Here is a 19,712-nt window from a genome sequence, read left to right on the forward strand (position 1 = left end):
GAAGTCATTGAGATGTACAATCAGAGTTTAATCAGTTCGAGGCTTCTCAGGATTAAAAAAAGGTGGCGGAGAGGTTGAAGGGATTGTGGGATGATGTCTCAGCTGCTTAGAAACCGCATGAGATCTCATGACGTACATCAGCATGACACATTTGCTTCAGCGGGGTGGAAGAGAGGGTGAAATATCATACTGGAAGAGAAACTCCGACACTAGACTAACAGATCTGGCCTCAAGCTGTTTATTCCTTTCAGCGCTAATTGTGTTACTTCTCATACACCTCAAGATCTTCTGCTTTTCATAAGTAAAAAGAATCCTATAGGAAATCCTAAACGCTTTCATATATGAAAACACATTTTGCCCCACATTTTAAAATCACTTCTGTGGTTTATGGTTTCTGTGTAACAGATAGCGATTTGCTTGTATTGTTTTACCCTCTCCGGTCAGTGTCTTGGATGCCCACACACCTTTCTTGCAGTGGGTGATCTCATATCTTCCACAGTAAATACTCAAGCTATGAGAAATTCTGCCAAGCATCATTATGTCTTGCGCCTGGCCTGTGTGCCTCATTAGAATGTGTTACCAGAGTACTCAGGCCTCCCAAAGGGCCCTGGTGTTTTCTTAAGCCCTACACCAGAGGAAACTGCTTGGCCAGTGCTGCTTTTTCTGGCCTGTAAATGGTGCATTTATTTTCAAAACTCTTCTGAAAATATCTTCTTTCTAAAAGAAGATGCCATGCTCTGAACGACTGCCAAGCACTAACCATATTGCAGAAAGATGTAGAGAGAGATGGAATAAAATGAGAAAAAAGAGTATAAAATTAAGAGATTGTGTAGTGTTAGGAAATGTTGGGGGTCGGGTTGGAAAAGCAGTGTCCAGCATTGTTTGTTAGATGATGCAATGCAACTACTGAATCTACACCATGACCACTGTTTTTTGATTCCCGTTTAAATGATTCTTTTGAGTTGACTCAGGAACTGGTTCTTTCTAGGGAATCAAAAAAAAAAAAAAAACAGCTCACAACTAAGTTAAAGATGCACACTGTGCAGTGTATTTTTACTATATTGGATTGCATTTATGTTTATTTTAAAATGACCATGAAACATTATTTAATAGCTTTTAAATCTTTTAGTGTTAAAACCATCTCGTCATTTGGCAATAGAATTGCATTTAATTTTCCAAATATGTATTCCTTTTGAATATTAAAACATTTATTATTGATATCATTAAGAAACCTGAATCATTCAATTTTTCTTGATTTCCATTTTGGATATTTTCCAGACAAACTAGACATTGGCTGTTGGCTTAAAGCATAAAAACTAGCAAAATGCCCCAATGGTTTGCATTTGAAATTACAAATTAGTCTTTTATTTAAATAATAGCACCATACCAAATTCATTTTTCTAAGCATCATCATTATCATTTTGTTGGTCCTTTTTCAGAAGGAAGTGCTTTCTTGAAATGGAATGCATTTACTACTTTTTGCTTACAGAGAGTCGTCCGCCTAAACTGTCACCACAGAAGCAGCTGTCCAGATCACAGCGCACCACAAGTTTTGCCTCGGCTGTGTCAGGCTGGTGTCCTGTCATGATAACACTGCAGCAAAATCTGCATAAGGGATAAAAGATGAGTTTCCTTCTAACAAACAGCCCAAAACATTGCAATTTCAAACATCTGGCGTCAGCTGGGTACATATGTCAGGCCATGCCCACACCCCAAAACCATGGTCCAGATGTGAAGAGGACCATCTCACGTAAGAAACAGATGCTGTTTCTCAGACCACCTCAAAGAAAACTGCTTTTGTCTGAAGCACTTTTTAAATTGAGCTTGTTTTGCTGCACCCAGTTTGCATGTGAAACTGTGGGACTGGCTACAGACAGACACTGAGAATGTGTTGATATTGTTTAGCAAATCAACACTGAGATTCTGCAGTTTTATCGTCAGTCTGTTGGCTTTGCTAGGCTTGTGTTTAATCAGTCTGAAGTAGAGCAACAACAAAGTAAAAACATCAATATTGTGAATTATTATAATTGTTATAATAACAAGTTGCTATTATAATAACAAGTTGTTTCTATTTAAATGTTTTGTTAAAAAGTAATTTATTCCTGATGCAAAGCTGAATTTTCAGCAGCCATTACTCCAGTCTTCAGTGTCACATGATCCTTTAGGAACAATTCTAACATGATGATTTCTTAATATTATCCATGGTTAAAAACTGTGCTGCATAATATATATTATAAAGTTACTTTTGTAGCATTAAATGTAAAAGTTTTTGTAAAAAAAAACAACAACAACCCTTAGTGTCACTTTTGATTAATTCAATATTTAATCATGTTGTTTAATGCTATGTTCATGCCCTAAATGGGCTATTTATTTAAATAGAAATACAGTTTTTAATGCATTCAGCAGACGCTTCTATCCACTTCAAGGAGACTTCAAGTGCATTCATGCCATGCATTTTATCAATGTTTCTGTGCCTTGAGAACTGAACTTAGGACTGTGATCTTGGCCGAGCAAATTTCATTGACCTTAATATTTTCTCATTATGTCACTCTATTCGAAATTGCTGAGTGCTTCCCATGCAAGGCATCTTCTAAACTGGATTAATGCAAAATCTCACAGGCACAAGCGGTAATCTAATGATGGTGCAGGTGCAAATGAAATCATTCCTGAATTCTCCTAGGATGTTTCAATCAGTCCACACGTTACTGTCAGTTCCTGAAATTGAGTCTCAATGGACATAAAAAGACGCCAAAGCAGTATTCCCTGTGTCTGCTGTGACTGAGCTGACTTCCTGTTTCAGATGTTTATCTGATTATAGGTTTATATCATTTTATGCAACCTTCCTGCTGTACAGGAAAGACCAGTGGACATTTATATTTCTCAATAATTTACATGCTAGATTACACATAAGATGTAGACGAACACCTGTGGACTGATTTGAATTCATACGCTCTTCTGTGTGGGAAATCTTCAAGTCTGGAAGATTTTTGTTTTTGTTTTCTCCTTTTAAATGTAAATGAATCATTTTATTCAGCAATGATGTATAAAATTGGTCAAGGTGGAATTAAAGATATTTATAATATTACAAGAGTAAAATAAAATAATTTTTTTTTTTTTAGTTTCTATTCATTATAAATACAGTTTTGCACAAACAATAATAAGCAGTCCAACTGTTTTCAACATGCATAATAAGAAATGTTTCTTGAGCATCAAATCAGCACATTAATGATAACTGATTAAATAAAAATAGGAATAAATAAAAAATAAAAAAAGGAATAAATAAAAATATAATAAAATGAAATTAATAATAATAATAAATGCATTAAATTACAACCTTATCTATCAGCATTACTCACTGTTGGACTACACTAACCAAAATTACCTTCCTACATGTGTAAATAATTTTAAAGGGTATGATTAATTTAATAGGATCGGTTTGTGTTTATTGAAAGTGAATGTTGTTGTTGGGGTGAGTGGAGACACAATGAGATACATTCCAGCTCATTGAAGAGTTTGCACCTAAATGTGCTGTGCATGAGTGATGTTAGCACCAGATCCGGTCCGGACTGATCCTGCTCTTCCGTTTCTGGAAGTTCCCTGTTGGGATTGGAAAAACACTTGGATGGATATTACACCCTGTTATTCTTTCTCTCCACAGTCCCTCTAGCAGCTTTCTGTCTTTCGGACATTAGAATAATATCTCAGTGTCTGGATCACAAGTCCATTTCTGAAGCCTCTCCAGCAGGACTAGTGTTAGTGGGTAAAGCTGTTTAAAACATTATTTTTGGTATTTTTATTAAATTTATTTTTTATATTATTCATATACAGGGGCCATATACAGCTGAAGTACATTTTCATGCTAAAATGTATTTTATTTTCTTAGTCTATAGTAATAGTTGTCTCCAAATTTGTTAAACACATTGAAAACTGTCAATACATTCAGGTTTTCTGAATACTAAACCATTTTGTGCATGGCTGATTTATGAAAATGCTTCGATAACAACACTCTTCGGGCTCTTGCAGCTCATATCTCTTAAAATCAAACATTACTCAAAGTCTGCACTCTAAAATCCTCTTTTTTTACTGCAGGAGAGATAAAAGCAGATTTCTTCAGTTTGTCAAGTTTTCAGAAAATCAATGATTTTATTAGGACCAATAAAGACTAACAGGTTCTAGTAATAAGATTTCTAAATTCACAGACTCCAGATCATCTGCATCTACAGCAGCAAAACAATTGAATCAATATATCAACCCCGCACACAAATCAGCCTTTCGTACATGTGATGTTACTTCTCCAGATGCCAGACACTTTATTGAGAATAGTCTGTACATTTTGAAATTGAATTACTACCACCTGTTAGTCTTTATTGTTCCTAATATAATTGAGTTACAGCAAGCCGAAATGTTTGCTATCTGCTTTTATATCTCCTAAAATAAAAAACCTTGAGTATCGTTTGAGTTAGGAAAATGAGAATATGTGCATCAAAATGTGACTATTGCAATGGATTGTGCATTAGTAAATAAAAATTATTTTTTCTTAAGCGATCATTTAAATATCCCCCAATAATTCAACATACCGCTTACATAAGCATACCATTTTTTAGAAGTTATATTTTTATGACTCTATCTTATTGATGCTTTCTACATTCTGAAATATTAGCCTTACAAATAGCCATTACATTTACATTACTTTACATCTATACATGTACATTAGCAAAATTGCAGGGAAAGTTGTCGTATTAGCGTAGAGATGTATGAAGCTAAGCTCACTCAGAAGTCACTTTCAAACCAAGAAGCTTCCTGTAGGTCGACATGGCCGATTCACATGACGAGTCAGTTACGAAATCTGCGTGGGAAAAACTTTTGCCCTCTCACAAATTTCCCAATCGTGTGGATTCCATTTTAAATGACTGGATTTCGCCCAGGAAAATGCGTCATATAATGATAAATGTGACCATTAAAGGCAAAAATGGCACCACTTACACGTCCCCTAAATATTTTTTCATCCTCTAGAATTCCTTTCTGAAATAAACATGGTTACATTAATTGCTGTACTTCTCTCCACTATCATCATCATCATCATCAGTGTTCATTACGACCACCTAAATTCCCTCCTTCCTTGTACCCCTTTTGTAAGTATCATTACGAACAAGGTTCATATGGTGACTCCACATGTAAGCTTCAGGTATGGCGGATCTCCAGTCTGTGATTCTTTGTCTTGAATGGTCTGGGTCTGCAGAGCCTTCACATGACAGATTCCAGGGTCAAGCAGAAGATGAAGTTAACTTGCCTTTCTCAGCTGTTTTGATTGATGTTGTTGTCCTGACATGGATGTATCGCTTTTAAAGGGGATGTTGCCAAAGATCTCAACTGTAATGCTATTACATTATCTTTTTAATTCTTAAGGGGTATTTTGAAGTTTTGTTTGGCAGTTTGCAGAATTATGTTGTGCATGTTGTATCGATTAGTGTCAACAGGATTTAAGAAATTTGGGATGTGTGTCATTTATCCCAACCCATTTGATTTTATCATTAAATGAACCCAACACTATCAGAAAAGATGCCTACATGTTGAAATTTCAATGCGAAGTGGGAAATTTATATTTACATTTAAAAACAGATGAAGTTCAAATTTGTAGCTTAAGAAGGAACCAACTATGTCTTTCAAGTAGCTTTGACTCGATGTGTACTATAAGATGGCAGTTAATCAAATGTCCTTCAATGACCCCTGATACACATCTCTGATCTTTGGCCCATTTGATCTCCTTCATGGCCGAAACCCTTCATTTGTTTACGGCTTGGCCTGTCAGATATGATATTTTTCCAAAGCAGTGAGTCATGGCTCCCGTCTCCTCGTGTTTTGCAGCGCTGTCCAAAACCTTGAAGGACTGGTGAGGGAAAATAGACATCCTGACATCAATGCTCCAAGAGATTCTCTGATTTGTGTCCACGTCTACATCGGCAACTTCTTTCATCTTGTGTTTACAGGACTATAGGTAAACCTCTGATGAATGACACAGGAGATGTATTTTAAGGGACAGGCTGGTAAGCAGACCTAATTGACTGCTACTGATTATAGTATTTATGTAAACCAACCTGCCCTCAGCCTTAACTCTGCTGCTCATAAAAACATCTGTGCATGACTAATGTTGTTACGTGACGTGACTGAGTAGACTTCCAATGGGCTGTCTATTAGATTTACTCCAACCCCACCCTGGATTCGGATCCAACATGCTAAGCTTACAGGCTTGTTTGGTTCTGAAGTTGAAATGAAACCTAAAAAATTAATTTAAATTGAAGGGATAGTTCACCCAAAAATGAAAATGTTTAAGTTTACCTGCTCACCCCCAGTGCATCCAAGATGTAGAACACAAACTGAGATATTTAAGTCAAACCATTGCAGTCTTTCTCTCTTAACTAAAACATACAATAAACAAACAAAAAAAAACATACACAAACAAAACCAAATTTAACCTTGAGGCTCGTGACAATACATTGATGTGTAAAGACACAAAATGATTGGTCTGTGCCAGAAACTATTTATAATGTTTTTTTTAACCTCTGATTTATGCAATGTCCGAACTGTTAGAACTCTCCTGAGCATGTCCTGTTGTGTGAGGCGTCTTCTTCTTCTTCTTGCTTTATGTCGGATCGCAGACTTATAAGTGCATTACCATCACCTATCTCTCAAATGGACCATTGATACTTCTAATTGCGATGGTAGATAGAGTGTCAATGATCTATTTGAAAGATAGGTGGCGATAATGCACTCATAAATCTGCAATCTGCAATAAGGCAAGAACAAGAGGAAGACGCGTCACACGCCTGCTGCTGAGAGGTGAGAACGCACATAGGAGGACGCGCTTATGAGAGTTCTAACAGTTTATGAACAGACATTGCAAGAATCAGAAGTAAAAAACGAAATACTGTTTTACACATCAGTGTATCGTCACAAGCTTGCCCATGAGTTTGCCCCCCTCCTAACCTGTAATTATACCTTTAATGAACAGAAGGTTACATGGTGATACAAAAATTTGGTGATTATGAATTTTCATAAACGTCCACCATTTGAGCACATGGGAGGAAAGCATTTCATGTGCTCACTTATGCTATCCTGCAAGTACTTCCCATTGCTTACAATGTTTGGCTGGATGTTAAATCCTAAATTGGATTTAGTAAAGTACATAAAAGCTTTCACTGTGATTTATTGGGATATGTGGCACTGGCTCTGCAGGGGATGGAATACAATAACAAATAGTATATGATCCATGGACTGCTATAGGAGTGATTTTCTCTGCTCTTCTCCAGTGGTGTCACTGATGCTGCACATCACTGACGTAATGCTCTCGACACCAAGCGTCTAACAGTGAACTGGCACAGAAGACTGCAAAACATTGTGACCAGTACAGATGATGTAGCTGTTAAATGTGATGTTGGAATCTTTTGAACTACATACTGTAGTCTCTTCCCATTTCTTAATTCTACTGATGTGAATGAAAAAATTCAGGTTTGTCTAAATGGATATGCTGAATAAAATAAGTGAAATTTGACCACCACTAGTTGCAATATATATATATATATATATATATATATATATATATATATATATATATATATATATATATATATATATATATATATAATGCATTTGCCCAAAATGTATTTTAAGATTAGAAATACTTTTTTTGCCACTTAAAGTACATTTTGATATTTAACATTTTAAATGAAATAAAAAAATGAAATTATCTCTTTAAACCACACACATAAAATATATATATAAAGTACTTAAAATATATAATTTTATGTGTGTGGTTTAAAGAGATAATTTCATTTTATTTTTTTAAGTATATATATATATATATATATATATATATATATATATATATATATATATATATATATATATACACTATTTTCTGCATGTCTAAATTTATATTTTGATATAAATTGATATAAGTCACTGTCTACATGGACAGACTACATGTGGTCAGATAATCATCCAATTTGGCACAGGTGCATCTTGTTTAGCTAATCATCTTAACTAGCACACAAGCGTATATATAGCCTGTCTTCCTACTTCATGTTCCACGACATTTTTTTCGGCATCCCTCCTCCACCCCAACTCCTCACTTCTAATCTATTTATCCCAAATTAGGGATAGGGGGAGTTATTTGGGTTCGGGCTATGCTCCGGGCCCCGAGCCCTCCCCCAGGACAGTACGCCAAAATATGCCTACTATTCGCCTTCAGATTAGATGTAAGGGTGAACTCGTGAAATGGCACTAATCAGAGTAAGGTATTTTTATGTGTGAAGTAAATACAATTATTAATGGACTTTTATGTGGCATTTTTATGTGCAAACCACTTCTATCGAATTTATTACTTGCCTGATTCAAATGCATAATGTTCTTCCCTACCTCCCTCATCTTGTTGTATACAGTTCCCATTCAGAAATTGGTACTTGCATATACAAAAACTTGCAGTATTTTATGCATGTCACACTACTCTTCTAGTACACAAATTGTAAGTGTACAAATTGGTGGTTTCTTCCGGTATCTAAACAAATGCATTTATACGAAAAATATGGAGATGTACACATGGATACCAAACAGTTTATCATTCCAGATAAGAATTTGGATTAAGGAATAGATTTGGTTTAATTTCAGGAAGGCCTCCAGCCTCTGTCAGTACACTGGAGTTCTTCAGCACCCCACTCACATCTGTCTCCTCACCCTCCTCTCCGGGAGTCAGCCAAAAACACATCACTGGTCCCTGCAGACCAAATGGCCCAAGACAGCTGTGAGTGCTGGAGCATCCGTCTGAGATACAGTTACACAGAGGTCGTTGTCTCAATGCGTTTATTCAAATATGTTTTGTAAGTAGCAAAATGAGGATGTCAGTTATGCCATGCTGCTTCCTGTTTATCATTTATGTCAGGGTGTCAAAACAAAAAACTTTACAGGGATTCTGCGGTTCTTCAAAAGTCTTAATTTGCACTTCCACAGATTAAGGCCTTAAAAATGAAAGTCACGAAAATCTATGGAAGCCAATGGTCAGCGTCAACTGTTTAGTTACCACCATTCTTCAAAATATCTAATTTTTATGTTCAACAGAAGAAAGAAACTCAAACAGATTTGAAACATGATGACAATATACTCAAGCTTTATTTCTCTTTGGGGTATTTTAATTTAATAGAGTACAGCAAAATCATTGTTCCCAAGTAGTGAATTTAATTAACTCCGAGATCCTCTTGTAGCCTGAATTTCAGACCAATTTTGAAAATCAGTTTTCCGTCATAGCCTATAGCACTATTACTCGAGTGGAAAATGATGTTGTTGAGGATGTTAATGTCCTGTGACATTTGCACAGGAAAATCGAATCACCCGTTTCAGCAAGAGCAAATGTGTCATATTAAAAGTAAATTGCAAAAGCACTGGAAGCGCACAAGTTGTTGTGGAACATGTTTAACGCCACATTGTGGTTTGTTGTATTTGTGGAAGGAGGTTTTGTGTTACAGTTTGCTTTGTCAATCAGAAGACTTTTGGCAATCGTGATGGAAAAATACATTTCAGCTTGATGTAGATTGATTGTTCCTCTTTTTGCCAGCTATGTGTTTTTTTTTTTTTTCTACCAGTCCAAATGTTTTGAGGAGGCATCGTTACCCATGCATTCTTACTTTTGGTAAGAATATATGTTTCCTGCGAGACTTTCCGTAAATCCACTGAGAAGGTTCAATTCACATGCCAGCTAGAGTATATATATTACAACACTCACGCAATAGTACTTAAAAAGTATTTACTTTGTCTCTTCCTGCTTGCTCTGAGCGTGATGTTATGTTTAGAGAAGTTTTTAACATTTTTCTCTCTCTTCACCGTTCTGTTTAGTTAACACTAAATTCCCTTTTCATTCATTAATCTTTTGTTTGGAGAATTAATCACACCTTTAAAGTCGTAAAACATCAGGGAAGTCCACATCTGTAATTTTCTGTTGGTTTCTAGTGGGAGGGAAGCTTTTCGTTTATTGCCAGTTTATGAAATAGGGTATAACGATATAAAGGGCTTTTTCGATTATTACTTACTCCCCAGCAACAATCGTCAACATCAAATGAATCAAATAAATTAAATTATCATCATTTATTTATAAAACATCATATATAAGATATATAAGAAAGCATTATTAATACTGTTGTTATTTTCTCCTAAAACACTGAAAGCAGCAGACACTAAAATCAATATTTGTTTAATGACATATTTGTTTAATAATGTCTTTATTTATTTAAAATTGTATTATCTAATTTTTTTAATAACTATTTATAAATGCATATGTATGTACCGAAAGGAGTTTGAATAGTTTTAATGTAATAGTTTTATTTATTATTATTTATTTTCATATACAGTACTGTAGAAACCAAGCATACAGCATTTTCTCCTAAAACAGTGAAAAGCAACAGATTCCAGCATCCAATTTGTGTATAAATTTACAAATATATGAATATAAATGTACATAAAATGTATAACAGATGTATTTTATATATATATATATATATATATATATATATATATATATATATATATATATATATATATATATATATATCAGGTATTATAAATCAAATTTCATAATGTTATGCAACACCATTATCAATTTCACTGTAAACTATCTTGGCATCTGTGGTTGGTTGGGGATGGTTCTAGTTTTGTTGTACTGAACATCAAAGTGGGACATGATCTCAAACGTGAGCTATTAACAAAATGACCATTTGCTGTCAGTAAATCTTTGGAAAAGCTGTAATATTTAGTTAGGTCGGTTTGTCCAGTTGCTCATTACCCATAGAACAAAAAAGCACAGATGACACATTATGTCTCAATTGTTTCTATTAAACAGTGGTAGCGAGCAAATGGAGACTGTTTCTCAACATATTTTCCCTTGGAGTATGAGCTCGAAAATTAATTTTTCTAAAATAATTCTTCCAATGACAATGTCAAGCATTAATGTAGAGCACTTCATCTACATTTATGTTATAGCGCTATATTATTACTGTATATAAACAGTAGTATTTTCTTTTACATTCATAATAAGTGCATAATTGTGACGAGTGTAGTCTGAATCACCAAGAAAATGACTCTTATGAGTCGGCTCTTTTTAGTGAATCAAAAACATACATAGTGACTGGTGCAGTCAAATGAGCCAGCTCAAAAATCTGCATCATGACAAGTATAATCTGATTCCTGAACAAATGACTCTTATGAGCCATTTCTTTTCAGTGAAGCAAAAAATATACAGCATGACCAGTATAGTCTGATTCTCTAACCAATAACTCTTTTAAGCGGTTTCATTTTAGTCAAGCAGAAACATGCAACACGACCAGTAAAGTGATTACCGAATGATTAATTCTTATGAACTAGTTCTTTTAATAAATGGTTCACAAAGAGGGGTCAAGTGTTTAAACGAGTCTTACAAATAATTTTAGTCAAGCTGCATTATTGTAAATGATATCCGACGTTTGGTGTCAGTATTATTATTGACTGGTAGAAGGGTCAGAAAACAGTTTCTCTGCTAGCGTTGTGTTGCTGCAATCCTGGAAAACAAAGAGGCTCACAATCTGATCTGTGAAATCAGCCAGTAAGGACTCCTATACTCAATACAAAGCAAAGCCATATGGGCAATATTTTCACTGTGTTCACAGGATTGTTGTTTACATTTCAGGAGTAAAATAAAACTCCAGTACTCTTTGTGGTAGGGTAATAACTTGGCCAAGTAAGTTCATCTTAATGATGGTATTGTTCATGCGGTAATCAAGTGCATATAGCTGCACTGAATCAACCCAGGCATCTGGATGATGTATCTTGCTGATTCTGAAACACTCCTCTTCCCTTGTCAGATATTGTGAGGGTTGTTTGTCTGGCCAACAGAACACTTGAGAAGACAGTGACTGAAATGGTAGGGAATTATATGAGCCAACAGCGGGAAAGATCAGTCAAAGTCCTTCCATGATCATCCAACATGGATAATAGGCATCCATTTTTAATGCCAATTCTGCAATCCATTTAGTCACAAACAGATGGGAGGCCTGCAAAGAATCCTAACCCAGAGAGAGATGTCTGTTCAAAATAAATATTAAGTGAAGGCACAAAACAGAAACAAATGCGCTCTAATCAACATGTACTTGAGGATCGTGTCTCTATTTGGATTCTTAGGTTTTTATTGGGAGTTTTTGATCCAGCGCAATTTACCTGTTTACATCAGAGAATCAATTCAATTCAAGTTTATTTCTATATCACTTTTTAACGATACAAATCATTGCAAAGCAGCTTTAAGATTTTTTAATTAAGCTACTAAAATGTACACTGAACAAAATTCTAAATGCAACACTTTTGTTTTTGACCCCATTTTTTATGAGCTGAACTCAAAGATCTAAAACTTTTTCTATGTATACAAGAGGCCTGTTTCTCTCAAATACTGTTCACAAATCTGTCTAAATCTGTGTTCGTGAGCACTTCTCCTTTGCCGATATAATCCATTCACCTGACAGGTGTGGCATATCAGGATGCTGATTAGACAGCATGATTATTGCACAGGTGTGCCTTAGACTGACCACAATAAAAGGCCACTCTAACATGTGCAGTTTTATCACACAGCACAATGCCACAGATGTTGCAAGTTTTGAGGGAGTGTGCATTTGGCATGCTGACTGCAGGAATGTCCACCAATTCTGTTGCCCATCAATTGGATGTTCATTTCTCTACTAAAGGTGTTTCAGAGAATTTGAACCAGTCTCACAAGTGCAGACCACATGTAACCACACCAGCCCAGGACCTCCACATCCAGCGTCTTCACCTCCAAGATCGTCTGAGACGAGCCATCCAGACAGCTGCTGCAACAATCAGTTCGCATAACCAAAGAAGTTCTTTACAAACTGTCAGAAACTGTCTCAGGGAATCTCATCTGCATGCTCTTCATCCTCATCAGGGTCTCGACCTGACTGCAGTTCGTCATCGTAACTGACTTGAGTGGGCAAATGCTCACATTCGATGGCCTCTGGCACGTTGGAGAGGTGTTCTCTTCACAGATGAATCCCGGTTTTCACTGTACAGGGCAGATGTCAATGTTGTTGATCGAGTGGTCCATGTGGGGTTATGGTATGGGCAGGCATACGTTATGGACAACGAACACAGGTACATTTTATTGATGTAATTTTGAATGCACAGTGATACTGTGACGAGATACTAAGGTGCATTGTTGTGCCATTCATCCACGACCATCACCTCATGTCGCAGCGTGATAATGCATGGCCCCATGTTGCAAGGATCTATACACAATTCCTAGAAGCTGAAAACATCGTAGTTCTTGCATGGCCAGCATACTAACTGGAAACGTCACCCATTGAGCATTGCAATAATAAATAAAATTGCAATACTATTTCACAATATTACTGTTTTCAACCATTGTTGTTGTTTTTATGCAGCCTTGGTGGGATTAAGACTGCTTTTTAAATTATGACATTATTTTTTATTCATGCAACTTGACACTTTCTAATATATTAGTACATGTAGAAATTAACCTAAGAATGCTGAAAATGTGAAATCTTGTAGTACTGTTTTATTGAAAATCTAGACTGCTTTTGTCTCCAAGAAAACATACAGAAAAAAACTGAATGTATTTATATAATACGTTGAAATCAGCACACTTCAGTATTTGTTTATGTGTTCTGCATTAATGTAGAATATGTTTTAACAAAATAAGGAAGGGTCATTCAATTCATACACTTGATAAGCCTTGCACTTTGAAGTGATGCAAAGCCCTCGTGGGTTTGTAAAAAAAGTTGATCTCTTTATCTCCATCCAAATGTAACTGAACACTAACCTGGCCCTTGCTGAGGAAACAATAATTCACTCTTGTTTCAGCAACAAAAGATAACTGGGAATAAAATAATGAAGTTACTTGTTTTGCAGGAATAACAAGAAGGGTGCTGAGATCAAGCCTATATTTCCTCAGGTTTGTGAAACCAGGGAAGACGAGCCTTTCTGTACATGACTTTGATTATCCTTCATGTAAGCTGGAACTTTTTTGGTTTGACAGGCAAAATGAAAAAAAGGGCTTTGGGTTCACCCTGCTCATAAGGTTAGCAAAACATTTAGCCCTTGATTAAAGTGGACAAACTAATCTCACTTTAGGCTGGGACATTTTAAGCACTGCTTCTCCATGTGCATTGAAAGCAAGCAGCATTAATTTTATACCCTGTTCTTCGCTTGCTTTAATCCTGCTAAGAATCAAATCCATACCTAAATATTCCATGCAGCACTTGCAAAACGATGGCAAATTAGCAGGCCTTCAAGTCAGAATGGTTTGCTTTAATCATGAACTGCATCTGGAAATAACAGAATTCAAGTGCAATATTCAGGGCTATAATAGGCTTTTAAGCCACCCCACCCCTTTTCATCCTAGGCAGTCTTTGTCTATTCATGATTACTTGTCATTTGTCATTCATTATATGTATTTACCCCAGTAATGGCTTTAGAAAATTCAGCTGCTCAATTTTAGTGCCTCAGTTTCTTGAGCCAAAGCAAAGCAACACTAAACAGGGAGAATGTAAAAGTGCTCTCGTCTAAAGACGGAGAACAAAAAGATGGCACGGAGACTGGTATACGGTTCCCCTTGATTTGAGCCAGCTGTGAACCCATGTTCCATTTGGGGTCTTTCTAAGGTTTTGTCCTCCGCTTAAATTTACTTTGTCTTCCTGGTTATGTTCTTCCTGGTTTTAAAGTGTAGTAATAATGGACCTAAGCTTTCCTTGTAATAAATAATGTTAAAGGTACAAACTGTGGCTGGATTGAAAAAAAATAAAACTGTATGCTTGACCATGCACTAATACATATTTCTGATGCTAGTTTCTACAGTAGCACCAGGGATATTTGTTGCATAATAAATTCACCACGAGGTTCTGAGACAAGAGTCCAAATAAACAAGTGTCTTTGTTGTTTTTTGTATGCAATTATTGCTGCAATGTTTATTAATTCTGTCAAAAATCCTACTTCATTATCAACATTTATTGTTATTCCCACTTTAATACACTTGGATCAAACTGGATTTAACAAAGTGAAGACATTAGGGGTGTAACGATACGCGTATTCGTATTGAACCGTTCGGTACGACGCTTTCGGTTCGGTACGCGGTACGCATTATGTATACCGAACGGTTCGTTGGAGTAATTAATTATATTTGAAAAAAAAAAAAAAAGAGAGAGATAGAAATATAATGATATGCGTTCAACAAGGTAGCCCAATAACCCAAACAACGTAACAGGCAACGCCCCTGACACTCCCGAAGAAGAAAAAAACACCATCTTATATGTTTATGTTAGGCTACTCAGCAGGCGCTCGCTCACTCAGTACGCGCTGAAGGCTCGTTGCAAAATAGCCAATGCGTTTAACAGACTAGAAATGAGAAGATCCCCCAATAACCAACAGGTCTGGTGTTTGGGTGCACTTTGGATTCCCTTTAAGCTATAATGGTGATGGCAAGAGAGTGGTGGATAAAAAAAACAACGGTATGTCGTTCTCCTCCTTTCCAAAGCGCTCGGGCAGAAGCGCTCATGAGGCGTCTGTCTTTGCTAAGCAACAATGACGTGCTCTCTCCATGAGACGCGGAAATTTCAGCGAAGGATAAATGGATTTGCAGCTCTAAAAATCGCTTGCAGTAGCTCTGCTACTAAATTTATTTCAAAATTGCAATCCATATACAACTACGATCAGCTGTTCCTTCATCTTGGCTGAGCTCTCAACGTTGTTACGGGAAAGGATGAAGCTGATTGGTTGGTTCTTGTCACATGACCCGCGGTGCGCTTGCGGCATTCTGAAAAGTTGAGATGTTTTTACATTTTGCTGTATCTAAAACGTATCGAACCGAACCGAACCGAACCGTGACATCAGTGTATCGTATCGAACCGAACCGTGAATTTTGTGAACCGTTACACCCCTAGAAGACATGCAAAGGAGTATATACGTAGACTATATAATATAATACAACTGTCAAATGATACAACTTCTATATAGTGATATATCTTTCTTGCATTAATGCCTCAAAAGAAACAAAAACATTTACTTTTACTTCATCTATAATAGCTTAAAAAAGTTATATTATTAAGCTTTAAGAATAGAACAAAAGTGTCTATTACCCAATGGTTCAGTCTATGAATAGACACAGAAAATGACTGTCTCACTTAGGAACAAAATGACTACTTTTGACCTTGACAAATGAACCTGAAACATGAATGAATGCATATAATCAAGGTGTGGGAGAATTAATAATTTAGATGTTTGGTGAACAGGATTTAAGATTTCATTCTCTCTCTCTCTTTCTCTTGTTGTCATCCGTTTGTATGTCCTGTCGTTGTATTCTGCAGTGTTTGTATAGCTGTGTGTATGTGTATCTTATAGTCCTATATGCATGTTTCCTTATGTGCATGGTATTGTATGTGTACCCCTAAGTCTATTTGCATTAAAAAGTTGACAGTTGTAAATCAATGCAGACAAAGCAGTTGCAACCCATTCTCACTCCAAAGGTGTCAAAAACCGAAGCATGGTCAAGCACCTCTAGCGTCACTTTTATGACGCCAAATGTGCCTCTCTGCGTCGATGAGTTTGGCAGTAGAGATTGCCAGGGATGTGTCTTTCTGATATGACAGGGATTGTGCAAACAGACTGAGGAGCCGTCAAACAAGGGCCTTAAGCAACATGTACATGTAATGACCCTTTTCTCCGAGGTAATTTAAAAAAGACTACAACTGAATTGTTTGCTAAAAGTCTGATATGTTTAATCATTAACTCATTACCTTTTCTGTTAATGTTCAGAAGTAACATCTAAATCTACTTCTTGTAATTTCACAGCAAGATGGGAAGGTTTCAGGCACTTTCTCATGAAAAGTCGCCTTAAACACACCCGGCAGTGCAGGGAAACTGGCCAGGAGAAGAGAAAAACAGGTACAGGGAGCCAATGTGAATGAGGTAAGTGACAGTTTGATGTTATGTGAAGGGATCTGGTTAGCAGGTGCTTTGGAGGCTTTTTTTTAAAACAAACATTTGAACTTTTGTGATTTGTACTTTTTTGTTTTTCACGAGCCAGGAACAGCGAGGTAACAAGAGTCAAATAATGACTCAATGAATTAGTGAAATTACTTCTCATGTCACCTCGCTATAAATCTCTCAACATATCACAAATCAACAAGCAAGACCACCGATCACTACTGACCCTTGCGTGAGTGCACCAGAATAATTGAGAACACGGTCACCAAAATATCGATGGAGCGATTTCAAAGTCTGTGATTGTGTGAGGCATCCAAAAAACGAACCACAAAGTACTGCAGCAGATCCCTCAAAACATTACCTGACTTTTCCACATGAGTGGTTTATAAGCTAAAACGGGCAATATCCCTCAGTAAACAAACAATTGTTTTCTGCGTGTCTTGATGTTTGGGCGATAGATCCGTGTGAACATTTGAAATAAGCAACACAGTTTGTTTGGATTCCTTGCATTAAAAAAATCTGCAGATGGCAATGGAAAAATGCTGTTGACAGCTGGTAAGAGATGAGAATCGGGCCAATATAAACACATTTCAACAGATTTTTTTTTTTTTTTTACTGAATATGAGTTTGGTTTTATATGTTTAATAAAGGATTTGCTTAGAATTGTGTATGACCTTTCATTGAAACTCATTTGAATGTTTTCTCCAGTAATGACAGGGACATTGCAATATATCTCGAGCATCTTAACTCTGTTTTTCCGTGGTTTACACAAAAGCTTTGAGACAGTTGCACAGATCCACGAAAGCTCAGCCCAGCCTGGCTGTGTCCATTACGTCTCTGACATGTTGGCTACATATGCTCCCCTGATAGATCATTCTAATCAACGTTAGCATTGTGCAGACGGTAAACATTTCCAACGTGAGATTAATCTTTCAGTGTGTTTTGTATCTTGCTGTAGTGTGCTGGCGGCAACGTTAGACTGATGAATCTTTTCGGTTTTTCATAGTCTCCTGTTTATGATAGTTGTGCTTTGAAATCAAAATTGGTGTGACAATCGGTCTAAAAATCTATATTAAGTCTATATTATTTATTTATTTCTCCTGTCAGCAGAAGGCCTGGCTTGAATTCTTCTGATTAAAGCTGTTTGTGCAGCGCTGGTGGGGATTTTTGTGATATTAGTCCAGAAACCAAGACTTTTATTGCCCCAAACTGCTTCAGAGGATCTGTGTTTGAAAATGACTTACAGTAAATTGCTTAGGATAAATGTCTGCTAAATTATACATTTTAATTTCCGCTTTATTTTATTCAGCCTAATCAAAAAAATGTTGTACTGAAAGTGCTTTGCACCCACTGCCTCCTTTCTAGCATACATCAAGCTAACATGAAATAAATATTGTAAACATGACCTCATTGTGCAAAATGTAGTGTGCGAACTGCTATTAAAGTCATAATCCGAATCAGATACCGAATAGTAAAAAAATGACTCCGCCCTGATGTATTTTATGTTGTTTTAACACATTCACCGCAAACAGATAAATATAACAGAATGACAGTTTTGAATTTGACAGGAAATAACTGTGGTCGCTCAGACATCATCAATCAACCGTATGCTGAGAATGAGTTTATGGGTTTGCTTTGTCTGTTTGCATGAGGGGTTCGGCTCCACCCAGATACAAATGTTCTGGTTTCTATGCTGATCCCAAAAACATTTAGTCGTCCTGGTTGTAAACATTTAATTGAGTGTTTATCAAATTGTGGACTTCTTTTTACTAACTTAGATACACTGATAGCTGTTTTGAAGGCCATTTTTAGGCTGTTTAGGTCAGGTGCGCATCGAGCTTTTCAGTGATGACAACAGTTTGAAGGCCAACCTGGGAAGCTACAGTATTTTGTCCCATAGCATAGTGAATTTTTAAGTTAAAATAAGGCCTGTGATTAACATTACTTGAAGAGATTTTAATAAATTAAACCTACTCATACCACAAATGTGAATTGTGAAATCATTTTTGCTTTAAAGATGTAAATAGCTACATAAGAACTACAACTACCACAAGGATGTACAGTACGTTGACGTACTTGAAGAAGCAAAAAACTGTCGTAGATCTTACGTAGCAACTTATTAGCATGCTATTCCAAATTATTTCAAGCATGGCATTTCTATAATTTTCAAACTTTGCATTTGAGGTACATGACTATCCAAAAGTTTGAGATCAATAAGTTTTTTTATTTATTTATTGGAAAGAAATGAATACTTTTATTCAGCAAGAGTTGATCAAAATTGACAGTTAAAACATTCTAAGTGTATAATGTGATTTCTATTTCAATGTTGCATTTCAAACTGTCTATTAAAAAAGATTTCCCACAGGTTCCACAAAAAAAAAAAAAAATTAAGCATCACATCTGTTTTCAGTATTGATCACAATAACTCAAATCTGCATATTAGAAGGATTTCTGAAGGATCATGTTAAGACTGGCTGCTGAAAATTCAGCTTTGCCATCCCAGAAATAAATGTAATTTACTGTATATTAAAATAACGAATAATATTTCACAATATACATGTTTTTCCTGTGTTTTTAATCAAATAAATACAACTCTTTTCCCTTGAATCAGCAATCTTTACATGTCGCCACTAAGGAAACATATTGTTAAATAGTAAAAAGAATAAACTGTCTGAAATTTTGAAGAGTATATG

The sequence above is a fragment of the Carassius auratus genome, chromosome 40 (assembly GCF_003368295.1).
Source record: "Carassius auratus strain Wakin chromosome 40, ASM336829v1, whole genome shotgun sequence".
Classification (NCBI taxonomy): domain Eukaryota; kingdom Metazoa; phylum Chordata; class Actinopteri; order Cypriniformes; family Cyprinidae; genus Carassius; species Carassius auratus.